At 32.8% G+C, this 14,932-nt stretch overlaps 1 long non-coding RNA gene across 1 annotated transcript; it reads left to right on the top strand.

Annotated features, from left to right (window-relative positions):
- Window positions 1–1,332: 1,332 nt before the first annotated feature.
- Window positions 1,333–4,585, top strand: LOC125248879. Its single transcript, XR_007180430.1, has 5 exons — window positions 1,333–1,768; window positions 2,049–2,257; window positions 2,676–2,786; window positions 3,574–3,774; window positions 4,067–4,585. It is a non-coding gene; the product is annotated as an uncharacterized LOC125248879 (long non-coding RNA).
- The last annotated feature ends 10,347 nt before the right edge of the window (window positions 4,586–14,932 follow it).

Here is a 14,932-nt window from a genome sequence, read left to right as displayed (position 1 = left end):
TTTGAATTGATGCTTTCTTTTCATTTTCATTCTCAATGCAGTTGTGCACACCTTTTAATTAAAAACCACCATTAGTAACCACAAAAAGCGAACTATTACATCAGCTTTTATTGTTTCAAGCATATAGATTCTACCTTTCTGAGCTTTTTGGTCATTTTTGAGAGTGTTGCTGAACTGGATGCCACTCCGTCTTCCATCATGTCAATCTGACGTAATCTCAATCCTTGTGCAAACCTATAAAACAACCAAGTTAGTATTTACAAAATTTAAAGCCTCACCAGTGTCAGAAATAAATGCTTTTATGACACTTTCCCACTGAAAACTATCCCCCCCCCCCCCCCCCCAACCTTATTAAAAGGAAATGGAAATTTTAAATATTAAACTTTTAAATTATAAAACATAATATATATTTATAGATTATTTTTTTTGCCATGCATTCAAATAAAACAAAAAAACATTTTAGATATAATTCTTGATATGTTCTGCAGTTTCATCAAATTTAGAATAACTTTTAAACCTGCACGATTAAATACCACATGTACTTACAGAAAAAAACCCAAACAATAAGGAAATAAATTGTGTATCTCAGATTATTTTACTTAAACAGGTTGGGGCATGCATTTAACTGCAAAACAGGCTAATTTATGGTCCATTCTATACATATATATTAAACTTGGTTTATATACTAAAATATCAATACATACTAATTAGAGGTTGATCATATTGTGTTTTCCTAGTATAAAATTGAGTTTAAAGAAACACAATAAGGATTATTGTGTTGACACTATAGTTAATCTATATATTGAATGTGTTAAATAATGTTATTTGTCTTTACTACTAAGTATGCACTTTTACAACCAACATTTATAAGGCACGTATAAAACAGTATAATAATGCATCAAAGGTTCATTTTAATAAGCAAGCACTTACTAAATGTTCTGAAACCGCGAGCCAGTGGAATATGCTGTTTTTTCGTCCGCGAAAAAAAGAATAACACTCGAAATTATAATTAAGACTTCTGCTAACGTTATAATATTTTAAGTTACTGAAGCCTCTTTATGGCCCAAATCTGATCAAACAATCACGGAAACCCTGTAACATGTCTGATTGGTAACTTACTTTTACTTTAATTTCTCAGAAAGCATGTTTTGTGTTTAATGATTTAAAAAAAAAAAAAAAAAAACGTAGAAATTGCGTTAACATTAACTCACCTGTAAATAAACATTAACCATTCATGGAGTCCTTTATGGGATCCTGAAAAAATCGATCCAGTCCTGATCGATTTTTTCTTCTTTTGGACGTGGCTCTGTTTGCGATTGCACACCCTTAATAAAAAAAAAAAAAAAAGAAAAAAAAAAAAAAAAGAAGATTGATTGTACTAAAGTAATCAGTAGCCTAACTGTTAAATAAATACATTTAAATAAATTACTTTTTTCTCCAACCCACTTACCAGGCATATCCATCTATTCTGTTGTCTTTGACAAACTTCATTTTTCTTCTGCAGTGTCCACATCGCATTATTTTGGCTAATAATTTTTTTCGCTGCATCCATTTGATAAGCTTTATCTTATCATTTTTTTCGTGCAGTCGTGATACTGTATGTAAAGACACCATATTTTAAATTTCGCGCCTAGCTGCCTACCTGCGCGGTTTATTTCTATACGTGTAATATACGTCATCGAACCGCGTTATCACGTGACCTTAGTAACGGCCTTTATTGGTTAGAAAAGGAATCGCTTAGAATCCTGGAGAGACACCTACACAACTGGTAAGTAATAGTGTTTTTGTTGGTAGATATACTTTTTTAGAAGAATATACAGTAAGGTGAGATCGAAATGTATTAAATTATGTATAGGATTGTTGACTGCATTATTGTCTCATTTGACTGCTTTACTACGAACCTTGCTAGTCTCTTTTGTGCAGATATACATACACTTTTAAGAAAAATGAAGATTCACCATTTTTTAATACTAAATACCATAGCAAAAAAATGTTTTAATGATGTGGTTTACATCATATCTGATGTGTACATCACTATTCGGACTCAGGTCCACTATGGCCAGCAAAAGAGTGAAAAGGAGAGGACAAAAAATATGGGATGAAGAGACTGTAGAGAGCCCCAAAAATGTGACACAAGATCTGCAAGCTGCTAAAGAAGTAACGTTAGAGAAGCATGTAGGAGAAGACCAGAGAATGGAAGATGAAGATCATGTGTCCAGCAAGGAGAGTGAACAGTGTGATGAGACTCTGTTCAGTGGTAAGAGTTTATTTCATTGTATTCTGCCTTGATTCTGGGAATGTAAGCATTCCTCAATTGAAATGTAGAAATATAGATAAGTGTCTTCATAAAAAGCAGCTACTTCCTTAAATTTTAACTGGTAAAAGAAAAGGGAATGCACATTAGGTCCTACCCATCCATTGCTTATTTTATTAACATGTATTTTTCAAGTCCACTATTATTATCACATATTGTCACTGATTTTAGTTTAGTCAGTTATTTTTAATATCATGCTTTTTACCTTCTGTTAAAATGTTATTAAATGTCATTATGCTAACTTATGTTTATCTTTTAAATCTCTTATTGAAATCTTATTTAGCACTTTCATTAAACCTCTTTCTAAATGCTTCATAAATAAAATGCATTAACTGTACATTGAATATTTTGTTGATTGTAGATAAAACCAGCTCCCTGAAGTTGCAGCAGAAAAATAAAAGACTGCGGAAAAAAATTAAGAAAAAGCAAGAGGAAATTGACACCTTGAAGAAAAAGTTGAGAGCAAGAACAGGTTGGTGACTGGCTGGGTGAGGTCTGTTATGTTAGACATGTAATTAAAGAGAAAGTGACCCAATAAAAACAGTATAAAGTACATGTATATTCTATATCCTTTTTTAAACTAGTTGTAAAGGGTCAATTAAATGTTTTCTTTTTATTATTTTATAATGTTCCTAGAGGTCCACTTTTTAAAATTCTAGTTATACAAGTTTGTTACTAAGATTTCTGTATTAAACAACGTGAAGTGGACCACTGTTTTGATTTACGAATGTATAAAGTAAACCACCAAAAACAATTTAGCAGCAAAGTAGTCCTTACATATCAGAACAATCATTGATCACAGATTACACATTATAACTAACATGTTTGCTTGCATGTTGCACCATTAGTGTCAATTATTGTACCTGAGCCACTCTGTATTACTTTTAATTCTATTGTGGTGTTGCAACATCAGGATGGGGCTGATATTCAAATTAGCTGTTTTTTGCAAAGTATGTCAAATGTTGAATTATAAAGGAAAATTTGATTCCCCCATTTCATGACCCCTTTAAAGAACTTGATCAAACTAAACTAATTTTGCATGCAGCTATAGCTTTGTCAGGAGATAGCACACATGCTAATATAAGCTCAAATACATCCAAAGTAAAATTTATTTTTCTTTGGGTGGCAGTTGAGGCTTATTTATGGTGTGAAGGCACTTAATAATAAAAATAAAAAAAAAGAAATAAAAATATAGAATAACAATGAAAATCAGTTCACACAAAAAGTAGATTTTATAATGTGATGTTTTTTGGGGGCAGGGAAATCAAAAAAGTACAAATCCTGAGATTCAGATGATTCCAGCTCCACCTCCAGCTCCAGCTCCACCTCCAGTTCCACCTCCAGCTCCACCTCCAGTTCCACCTCCAGTTCCTTGTTTTCATCTACTTCATTCTCCAAAATGAAGAAACCCCACAAGAAAAGTAAAAAGAAGCACCGTCATCCTCTGGCAATGGCAAGAGGTACTTTAAACGGTATATCTGTGGTTGGCAACCATTTTGCAACTGCAAAAAATGTTAAACTATTTAAAGAATTCTGCTGGTCTGTAGTCTACTGCAGTGGTTCCAACCCAGTTTCTTTTTGTATATTGAATAACAATGAATAATTATCTTTGATATATTTTTGATTATTTATAATACTGCCTATGAAAAGTAGTTGGGAGAAAGCAATGCTATTTAATATATAATTTCAATCCTATTGTAGTCCATTTAAAGTGAATGGCTGATAATTCTGTTTTTCTTGTTTTCTTTGCAGCTCGCACAACTGATGATGTGGTACATAGGTACCATAAAGTTATGAAGGCCTATAAGAGTCAGGGGAGCATGACTAAGGCATTTAAAATGGTAGGTGTGGATCGGAACACACTGGCGCTGTCTGCTCCCCTGGCAGAAATTGCAATTGCATGTCCAAAATTCTTAAAGAGCCTTCCACCATTTAACCTCAGAAAAGAGAAGCTTTTAGACTACTCTAAGCGTTGTGCGGAGTCAATGACTCCAGAGGTCAGCACTAAAATTGAAGAGCTAAAAGCTAAAGGCAAGCTTCTGCCAATCAAGTACAAATACAGATAAGCCCCTTAATATTTAATAGTTTAATAATGTTATAGTTTTATATTGGGGCTATTTTTGTTTTTTATTTATTCATTTAATTTGTTTCACAAGCAGTTCCACTATGTTAGAATGCACTTAAAATGTGTTTAAGTAATATGTTTTGCTTAGCAATGTATTAAAAGCCATTCTATTCTAGTGTTCCATTGTTTTAAAGCTTAATAATAAAGGTTTTGAATTGTATAAATCTACTCACATCATTCATTTCCATCAATGTGTTGGTAGGCAGGTGGATAGAAAGTATAAGAACACTTATTCCTGGTTTCACAGACAAGGCTTAAGCTAGTTCTAAGCTAAAATGCATGTTTGAGCTGTTTTAACTGAAAGTAACTTGCACTGATGTATCTTAAAATATGTCAGTGCCATTGTTTTGTCTCAAGATACACACCAGTAACATTTCTAAAAGCTACTTAAATGTCCTAATTGAACTAAGGCCTAATCCTGGCTTAATGAAACCGGACCTTAAGATTTGGGTATAATTTTCCACATCCCGCTCTGTTTACCACACAGTTGAGTGCACAAGTGTTATTCATGTGTGATACACTTTATTTTACGTAGCTTATCCCAGTGTAATATTTTGTAATTTAAATGTAATTAGGAAGCTAGTGCATGTATTTAAACTGTGAACTAGTGAGTCAATTCAAACTATGTTAAAGATGGATAAGGTATAGATACACATGAAGTACACTTAAGTACAATTTTGATACACTTTATTTTACGTAGCTTATCCCAGTGTAATATTTTGTAATTTAAATGTAATTAGGAAGCTAGTGCATGTATTTAAACTGTGAATTAGTGAGTCAATTCAAACTATATTAAAGATGGATAAGGTATAGAGACACATGAAGTACACTTAATTACATTATTGATACACTTTATTTTACGTAGCTTATCCCAGTGTAATATTTTGTAATTTAAATGTAATTAGGAAGCTAGTGCATGTATTTAAACTGTGAACTAGTGAGTCAATTCAAACTATGTTACAGATGGATAAGGTATAGATACACATGAAGTACACTTAATTACATTATTGATACACTTTATTTTACGTAGCTTATCCCAGTGTAATATTTTGTAATTTAAATGTAATTAGGAAGCTAGTGCATGTATTTAAACTGTGAACTAGTGAGTCAATTCAAACTATGTTACAGATGGATAAGGTATAGATACACATGAAGCACACTTAAGTACACTCTTGATACACTTTATTTTACGTAGCTTATCCCTGTGTAATATTTTGTAATTTAAATGAAATTAGGAAGCTAGTGCATGTATTTAAACTGTGAACTAGTGAGTAGATTCAAACTACGTTACAGATGGATAAGGTATATAGATATACATGAAGTACACTTAAGTACAATTTTGATACACTTTATTTTACGTAGCTTATCCCAGTGTAATATTCTGTAATTTAAATGTAATTAGGAAGCTAGTGCATGTATTTAAACTGTGAACTAGTGAGTCAATTCAAACTATGTTACAGATGGATAAGGTATAGATACACATGAAGCACACTTAAGTACACTCTTGATACACTTTATTTTACGTAGCTTATCCCTGTGTAATATTTTGTAATTTAAATGAAATTAGGAAGCTAGTGCATGTATTTAAACTGTGAACTAGTGAGTAGATTCAAACTACGTTACAGATGGATAAGGTATATAGATATACATGAAGTACACTTAAGTACAATTTTGATACACTTTATTTTACGTAGCTTATCCCAGTGTAATATTCTGTAATTTAAATGTAATTAGGAAGCTAGTGCATGTATTTAAACTGTGAACTAGTGAGTAGATTCAAACTACGTTACAGATGGATAAGGTATAGATATACATGAAGTACACTTAAGTACAATTTTGATACACTTTATTTTACGTAGCTTATCCCAGTGTAATATTTGTAATTTAAATGTAATTAGGAAGCTAGTGCATGTATTTAAACTGTGAACTAGTGAGTCAATTCAAACTATGTTACAGATGGATAAGGTATAGATACACATGAAGCACACTTAAGTACACTCTTGATACACTTTATTTTACGTAGCTTATCCCTGTGTAATATTTTGTAATTTAAATGAAATTAGGAAGCTAGTGCATGTATTTAAACTGTGAACTAGTGAGTAGATTCAAACTACGTTACAGATGGATAAGGTATATAGATATACATGAAGTACACTAAGTACAATTTTGTACACTTTATTTTACGCAGCTTATCCCAGTGTAATATTCTGTAATTTAAATGTAATTAGGAAGCTAGTGCATGTATTTAAACTGTGAACTAGTGAGTCAATTCAAACTATGTTACAGATGGATAAGGTATAGATACACATGAAGCACACTTAAGTACACTCTTGATACACTTTATTTTACGTAGCTTATCCCTGTGTAATATTTTGTAATTTAAATGAAATTAGGAAGCTAGTGCATGTATTTAAACTGTGAACTAGTGAGTAGATTCAAACTACGTTACAGATGGATAAGGTATATAGATATACATGAAGTACACTTAAGTACAATTTTGATACACTTTATTTTACGTAGCTTATCCCAGTGTAATATTCTGTAATTTAAATGTAATTAGGAAGCTAGTGCATGTATTTAAACTGTGAACTAGTGAGTCAATTCAAACTACGTTACAGATGGATAAGGTATATAGATACACATGAAGTACACTTAAGTACACTCTTGATACACTTTATTTTATGCTTATCCCATGTAATATTCTATAATTTAATTGTTATTACGAAGCTAGCGCATTTATTTAAGCTGTGACGAGTTAATTCAAACTAAGATGGCTTAGTACAACACATAGGCCTACTACAGAACTTGATAGGTTGTAAGCCGTTGATTCATTCACATCTGACTTACGTCCATCTATGCAGCTCATAGCAATTCATATGGAAAGAAGAGGAAGAGAAGCTATTGTTTTACCATTTTACCTTCTGTTGGGATGGTCTGTGCTCATGCAGATCCTATGTAAGCAGCAATGATTTGTGGCAAGAATTATGTTCTTCTGATGTAGCAGTGTTTTGTGAGAATAAATAATTAAAAAGATCTGGATCACCCTGTTACACCAACAGCTGTGTAATCAACTTTGCCCTTTCATATGTGTAGCAGCCTACAGAACATACAAAATTACCCTATGTAACCACAGGCTTTTCCACACCTTAGTAACATATGTAGGTACTTGTTGTTACATTGTGTAGTACTAAGTACTTTTTATATAATTACATTGTAACACATATGTAACAAGATCTTTTGTTACATCAGTAGGTAGCTGTGTAACGGACTCGCCCTGTTACATAAGTGTAACAGTTGCTGCCTATTACATGTGCATAATTACAATCTGTAAGTACATTCTGTTCCATAACTTAGTTACATATTAAGTACATTTTGTTGCATGTTATTACACCGTCTACTACTAAGTACTTAATGAGGTAATTACTCTGTATTAATGTCACCTTAAAATAAAGTGTTACCCACCACACATATATTTGCATGTTATAAAGAAATATTCACGTTATGGTAAATTATCGTTATGTTTATTTTATATAAGCTACTGATAAGCAAGGGCAAGGTGAACTAACAAACAAATCAAGATGTCTGCAATTGACGATCAACTAAAGTAATTCACAAGCGAACTGCATCTCCGAAAACCGACAGCAGGGGTCGTCACAGTCCAGGAGGTCATCCCACTATCCATAGTGCTTCCAGTAATGGCCATCACCATCATGTGTGTACATCATACACTTCCTCAAAGGCGGCAGCAACCACTACAGCTCCTCCAAATCCATATTTATTTATAAAGCACATAATAAAACAACAGTGCTGTACATGTCATCATATAAAATAAAAATAATTACAAAAATTAATAGCACCGGATTTAAAACAGCAACACACACCATTCAAAAAGACTCAAGACTCAAATAGCTACAGCAACAACACCTCAACATTAAATGCTAATGTAAAAAGTTTTAAATGATGATTCTCTCAAATACTCTGGTAAAGTGTTCCATAGCCTTGGGGCAGTTACCGCAAATGCGTGATCACCTCTGGACTTGGTTTTGATCGAGGAACATGTAGGAGATTTTGCACGTTAGATTGTAATGATCTCTTTGACTCATGAACATGAATAATGTAGCCGGTTTGGGCCCCACGTGTCAGTCTCACTCAGACTCGGCTACCCCTCTGTGTTGTGTTGTGTGGTGTGAGTGCGAAATAAAGACTGGAGTCGGTCTGCTGGTTCAGTAGATCTTTTTTTTACGAGGCAAAATCTGCATGAGAAAAATGCAAATGCAAAAATTAGTTGTATGTAGACAATTTTGTGTGAACAGCCTGCTCCTGGCTCTGCTCAGACCTCCCGCGGACAAGCAAGCTCAAAACATACAGATAATCTTATTTACAATAAAGTACTATAAAGAAAATAATATACATAATCACATTAATCACATCAGATATATGTATATATATATATATATATATATATATATATATATATATATATATATATATATATATATATATATATATATATACAGTACAGTCCAAAAGTTTGGAACCACTAAGATTTTTTGTTTTTAAAAGAAGTTTCGTCTGCTCACCAAGGCTATATTTATTTAATTAAAAATACAGTAAAAAACAGTAATATTGTGAAATATTATTACAATTTAAAATAACTGTTTTCTATTTGAATATATTTCACAAAGTAATTTATTCCTGTGATGGCAAAGCTGAATTTTCAGCATCATTACTCCAGTCTTCAGTGTCACATGATCCTTCAGAAATCATTCTAATATGCTGATCTGCTGCTCAAGAAACATTTAATGTGTACAATTGTACAAAATATTTGTGTACAATATTTTTTTTCAGGATTATTTGATGAATAGAAAGTTCAAAAGAACAGTGTTTATCTAAAATCTAATCTTTTGTAACATTATAAATGTCTTTACTGCCACTTTTGATTGATTTAATGCATCCTTGCTGAATAAAAGTATTCATTTCTTTAATTTCTTTTCAAAAAAATAAAAATAAAAATTCTTACTGACCCCAAACTTTTGAACGATAGTGTATAATGCTACAGAAGCTTTGTATTTCAGATAAATGCTGTTCTTTTGAACTTTCTATTCATCAAGGAATCCTGAAAAAAAAAGTACACAACTGTTTTCAACATTGAAAATAATCATAAATGTTTATTGAGCAGCAAATCAGCATATTAGAATGATTTCTGAAGGATCATGTGACACTGAAGACTGGAGTAACGATGCTGAAAATTCAGCTTTGCATCACAGGAATAAATTACTTTGTCAAATATATTTAAATAGTACACAGTTATTTTAAATTGTAATAATATTTCACAATATTACTGTTTTTTACTGTATTTTTAATTAAATAAATGTAGCCTTGGTGAGCAGACAAAACTTCTTTTAAAAACATTAAAAATCTTAGTGGTTCCAAACTTTTGGACTGTACTGTATATATATAAAACATATATCTGATGTGATTAATATGATTATGTATATTATTTTCTTTATAGTACTTTTTCTTTATAGTACTTTATATAGTATTTTGAGGTCTTTTATATAAGACATTTTCTATATATATAGAAATTGTCTTATATAAAAGACCTCACTTGATGTTAACAGTGAATAAATTTCAAAGAAATTAGTATAATGCATCACACTCATATTCAAATTAAACTCATAGAAAGCACCTCTTAAATCACACACATTTCCAGCATTTGATGTATACATAAACTAAATTTTAAATTTTAAACACACGACAAAGAAAACTGATCAGAAAATAACCATACCTGCATGGGTTGAAAAATGCAAATGCAAAAATTATTTGTATAGATAATTTTGTGTGAACAGCCTGCTCCTGCCAAACGTTTGAATGAAAGAGATTAACAGTCACGCTTTGCAGGCCAATTTTCACACCAACATACATCACACTGCATTTAATTGATAAGAAACATTCACTTTTGCAAATAAAACAAATTTAAAGAAAAGATAAACACACTCATGCATACTCACTTATTTCTTAGCAAAATACATATCAATTAATTAGCGATTACTTCACTGAAAACCAGGGGCGGATCTACCGGGGTGGCACGGGGTGGCCACTGCCACCCTAAGAAAAAGCTTTGCCACCCCAAAATTATCATAGAATAAAATAAATGTAAGCAGTGTTTCAAGTAGGGGAAAGTGGGTGAGTTGTGCCAGTTTTTACTCAAAGTGACTTTAAAGTTAGGCCATGGCAGTAATGCCTTCAACTTAAGAATGTACATATATTTCAGGATGTGGTGCATGCCTGAGAACAATAACTTTGGATCTGAAATAAATTGTTTCAGAAATATAGCTTTTGGAAAAAAAAAGTGGTCTCGTGGCACAACTTGCCCCTTGTGCAGGGTAAGTTGTGCCTTTGGGGAGAATACGTAGGGGTAATTTGTGCCAGTCATTTCTGAAGTAAAGCAGAACATTTTAATGTTATGAACTGTAATGCTATATGAAAGCAAGACAAATTCAATACAAAATTACTCATTTAAGGTTTATTTAGATATTGTCACCCTATTAAACTGTTGGAATAGGCTAAGTCATATTTTGTAGTTTTTGGGAAACACAAAAAACTTAAATACACAATATATGATATTTGTGAATCATTTCAGGCAAAAAGGCTTTGGCAATAGATGCCTGTTGACATACATAGAATGCTGTCTCTCAATTATGTAACATATAAGAATACACTGCATTCCAAATAATTATGCAAGTGCCATATCAGTAAGATTTCAGTAGAATAAACATTCAGATTTTAGTTTTTCTAAGAAAATGTTTGTTTGTTTATTTATCCATGTCTTATAACTGGTATCAGTCTCAGACAAAATAATTTGCCAGGTCTACCCTACTTAGAAAACCTACTACCTAGAAACCCTACTTAGAGGTTGTTCCACATTATTAAGCAAGTCACAGTTTTCAAAATGGGGAGGAAGAAAGATCTTTCTGAAGATGAATATACCTGTTTGCTGCTCAACACTGGCTTTTTTTTATAGCTGCCCTTTTAATACAATTATTTTTTTTGACAGGAACTTTCATTAATAAGCCTTTATCTGACCGAGTTCTGCTGTGCTCTAAATCACTCACAAATCTTATGATAATTTGATAATATTCATTCAGTTTTCACACAATATTAGTTGTTTTCATGCCTTTTGCACAACATTGGACCATTTCATGCTTTTCATCTTCAGAAAGTGCATTTTATAAGTGTGTAGCATGATGGGTTTTGGTCTAAAATCAAGAATGTCACATAGTTTAACTGCTAAAATGTAAGAGTACAATGTACAATTACAAATTAATAATATGTTGAAAATAATCATACGTGGGGGTGAATTGTGCCACTGGCATAACTTAACCCAGGCCCTCTGGCACAAATCACCCCGGACCCACAAGTTTGAAAAACTAGCATGATCCAGCAGTTAAGAGCTAACATCATGCTAACTGTATAGACTCATTGTGTAGCCTGCTAAAGCACTAAAATGTGTAAAATGTTTACAAACTTGTCTATAATTGTTCAGACACTACCATCAAAAAACCTTGATCATAGAAATTTTACTTTGAAAGGGAAAAAACATTTTTTTTAGCTAAAATGTGCTTTCCTCTCATGCCATGTGTCTCTCTTCTTTGGAGGATGAGTAAAATGGATGGCTTTTCAAAATTATGTGGTCACATGACCAATTTCTTCTATGGTTTTCCAGAAACAATTGGTGGAACTACTTCCCCCCTGTCACAAATCACCCCACTCTCCCCTACTGCTTTTCAGAAGCGGCGCTTCAATGTGATGACGTAAATTAGACAGAGTAACGCAAAATAATGGCAAGAAACCCCGTCTTTCAATCAACTGTGTGTGATGGGTGTACGCGCACCCAGCGCGCCCAGTGTAGTCCGCTTCATTAACAAATTACTCTTATGAACCGGTTCTTTGAGAGTCAGAAAACACAGTGCAGCCAAGTTCACTTCAGGAGTTCACGATTTTTTCCCCTATTTGTACGTGAATCGGAAAAGTACTGCTTCCCAGCTAACTCAGAAGTCCTTTGAGAAATGTAATTCCATCCGAATATATCTGAGATTCATTTTCATAATTTTTTTGGCGAGCTGATCTCCGACTGCCCGCTCCACTTTCATCATGGATAAAGGTCTTGTCATCCGACGAAACAATAACATGAAATCAATAAGAAGATCCCGATCACAGAAAATAATAGCAGAGGTAAGAATCTATATGTATTTTAGCTTTTCTTGATTTGCTAAGTGATTCAGTTGGACATGCAGTTTCCCAAACCATTCATTCAGTTCTCAAAACAAAGACACAATTTCTCAAAACGTTTAACAATGACAACATTTGGTAGCAATACTGATGACTCACCAGTCAAAATCTGAGAGAGAGCTGAATACATAATATACAGCCCCGACAGCAACATAGTGTCGGCCCAGATCTGGCCCACATCTGGTCCGCGTGTAATCCACGTGTACCAGATGTGGGCCCGATTTGGGCCAGACTATGTTGTTGTCTGGGAGGGGTTTTAAACTTACACAGTAGGTATTTTTGTTACAGTGTATTGAATTGATCTCACTAGTGTTCACTGGGCTGTGCAGTAGTGTGTGTATTTGTTACATTTTGTGTGTCATCTGATGCCAAAGTTTGAGGTTTGTACAAGTTGGTGTATTTTGAGATTGTGTTTATAGTTGTGAGAAAATGAATTGTTTCATGAATTTATGCGTTAGCAATAAAGAAAAACAATACTGAAAAGTTTGAAAGACAAATTTATGTTGGCTTGTCATAAAGCCAACTTAAAGTCTTGTTTAAAAAACGTCAAAACTTTGGTCAGTTAGGCCAGCATATAGATGTTCTGGGTAATTGCTAAAGTGTTGCTAGGTGGTTGCTAGGAGATTCTGGGTGGTTGCTAGGCTCTTGCTAGTGTATTGATTGCTATCAATTGTAGTTGATAGGCTTTTCTGGGTGAACACACTCAGACATTCCCACCTCTGTTAATAACAGAAACTCAAATATTGTTTTGTTGCTCTTTAACTTGCACTAAAACATGTGATTTATACCATCGAAGTAGCCTGTATAATAATAAAACTGCTTATCTCCTTTACTGATACTAGGGGTGTGCACAAATAGTCAAATATTCGAATATTCGACCTGGAATTAATATTCGAAAAATAAAAATACTATTCGAATTTTACTATGTTGCTTTGCTGGCCGTAAATGCAGTGAATCCATGATAAATCCTAAGCACTAAAACTCGCAGTTATAACTAAATGCACTGGTGGCGCTGTGCAGCGTGTTTAACAAGTTCACTTTATTTGATCGTCACATAATTGTCGTCTGCCTCGCGAAGTTTGGAATTACGTGGATGAAAATACAAAATCTAACACAATTTAATTACTTTTGATCAAATTAATTAATGAAACAGAGTTATCATAATATCACCACCATAGTGAGAAAGCTCATGAAATCTAAACACCAGTTGAATGAGGAAAGACAGCTGTCCATTAACTTACTGCATTCACGACAGGTAAGTGCAGCTGTACCCCGTGTGAGCCAAGAAAATAATTTATCTGATAGCAAAATTATTTTGAGACATGTTTCCTTTAAGTTTCGTTGAGGCAGATATATTTATTAACAGAAATCACAAAGTGCTGCTGTTAGAAACTTAGCTTAGCACACCGTTATGTATTATCATTATCTTGTTTCTGCAGTGTCTCATTTTCTCACACGAGCATGTGGATATTATTGTTTTTATCAACATGAACACGTGAAACAATATGAAAACGATAACCATACCATATAACGCTACTGACTCGAGTGTATTAGGAACGTTTTGTACGATAGGCCTAACTGGCGCTGTCTGCTTTATAAGCGTTTTTCCCGTTCACGCTGCTTGAGCTCAAATGCTTTTGTTTTATATATATATATATATATATATATATATATATATATATATATAGTACAGTCCAAAAATTTGGAACCACTAAGATTTTTTATGTTTTTAAAAGAAGTTTCGTCTGCTCACCAAGGCTACATTTATTTAATTAAAAATACAGTAAAAAACAGTAATATTGTGAAATATTATTACAATTTAAAATAACTGTTTTCTATTTGAATATATTTCACAAAGTAATTTATTCCTGTGATGGCAAAGCTGAATTTTCAGCATCATTACTCCAGTCTTCAGTGTCACATGATCCTTCAGAAATCATTATAATATGCTGATCTGCTGCTCAAGAAACATTTAATGTGTACAATTGTACAAAATATTTGTGTACAATATTTTTTTTCAGGATTATTTGATGAATAGAAAGTTCAAAAGAACAGTGTTTATCTGAAATCTAATCTTTTGTAACATTATAAATGTCTTTACTGCCACTTGATTTAATGCATCCTTGCTGAATAAAAGTATTCATTTTTTAAATTTCTTTTTAAAAAAATAAAAATAAAAATTCTTACTGACCCCAAACTTT

Source organism: Megalobrama amblycephala, linkage group LG1 (genome assembly GCF_018812025.1).
Source record: "Megalobrama amblycephala isolate DHTTF-2021 linkage group LG1, ASM1881202v1, whole genome shotgun sequence".
In the NCBI taxonomy this organism is placed as follows: Eukaryota; Metazoa; Chordata; class Actinopteri; order Cypriniformes; family Xenocyprididae; genus Megalobrama; species Megalobrama amblycephala.
The sequence above is the reverse complement of the archived record's forward strand: the minus strand, read 5'-3'. Positions and strand labels throughout refer to the sequence as shown.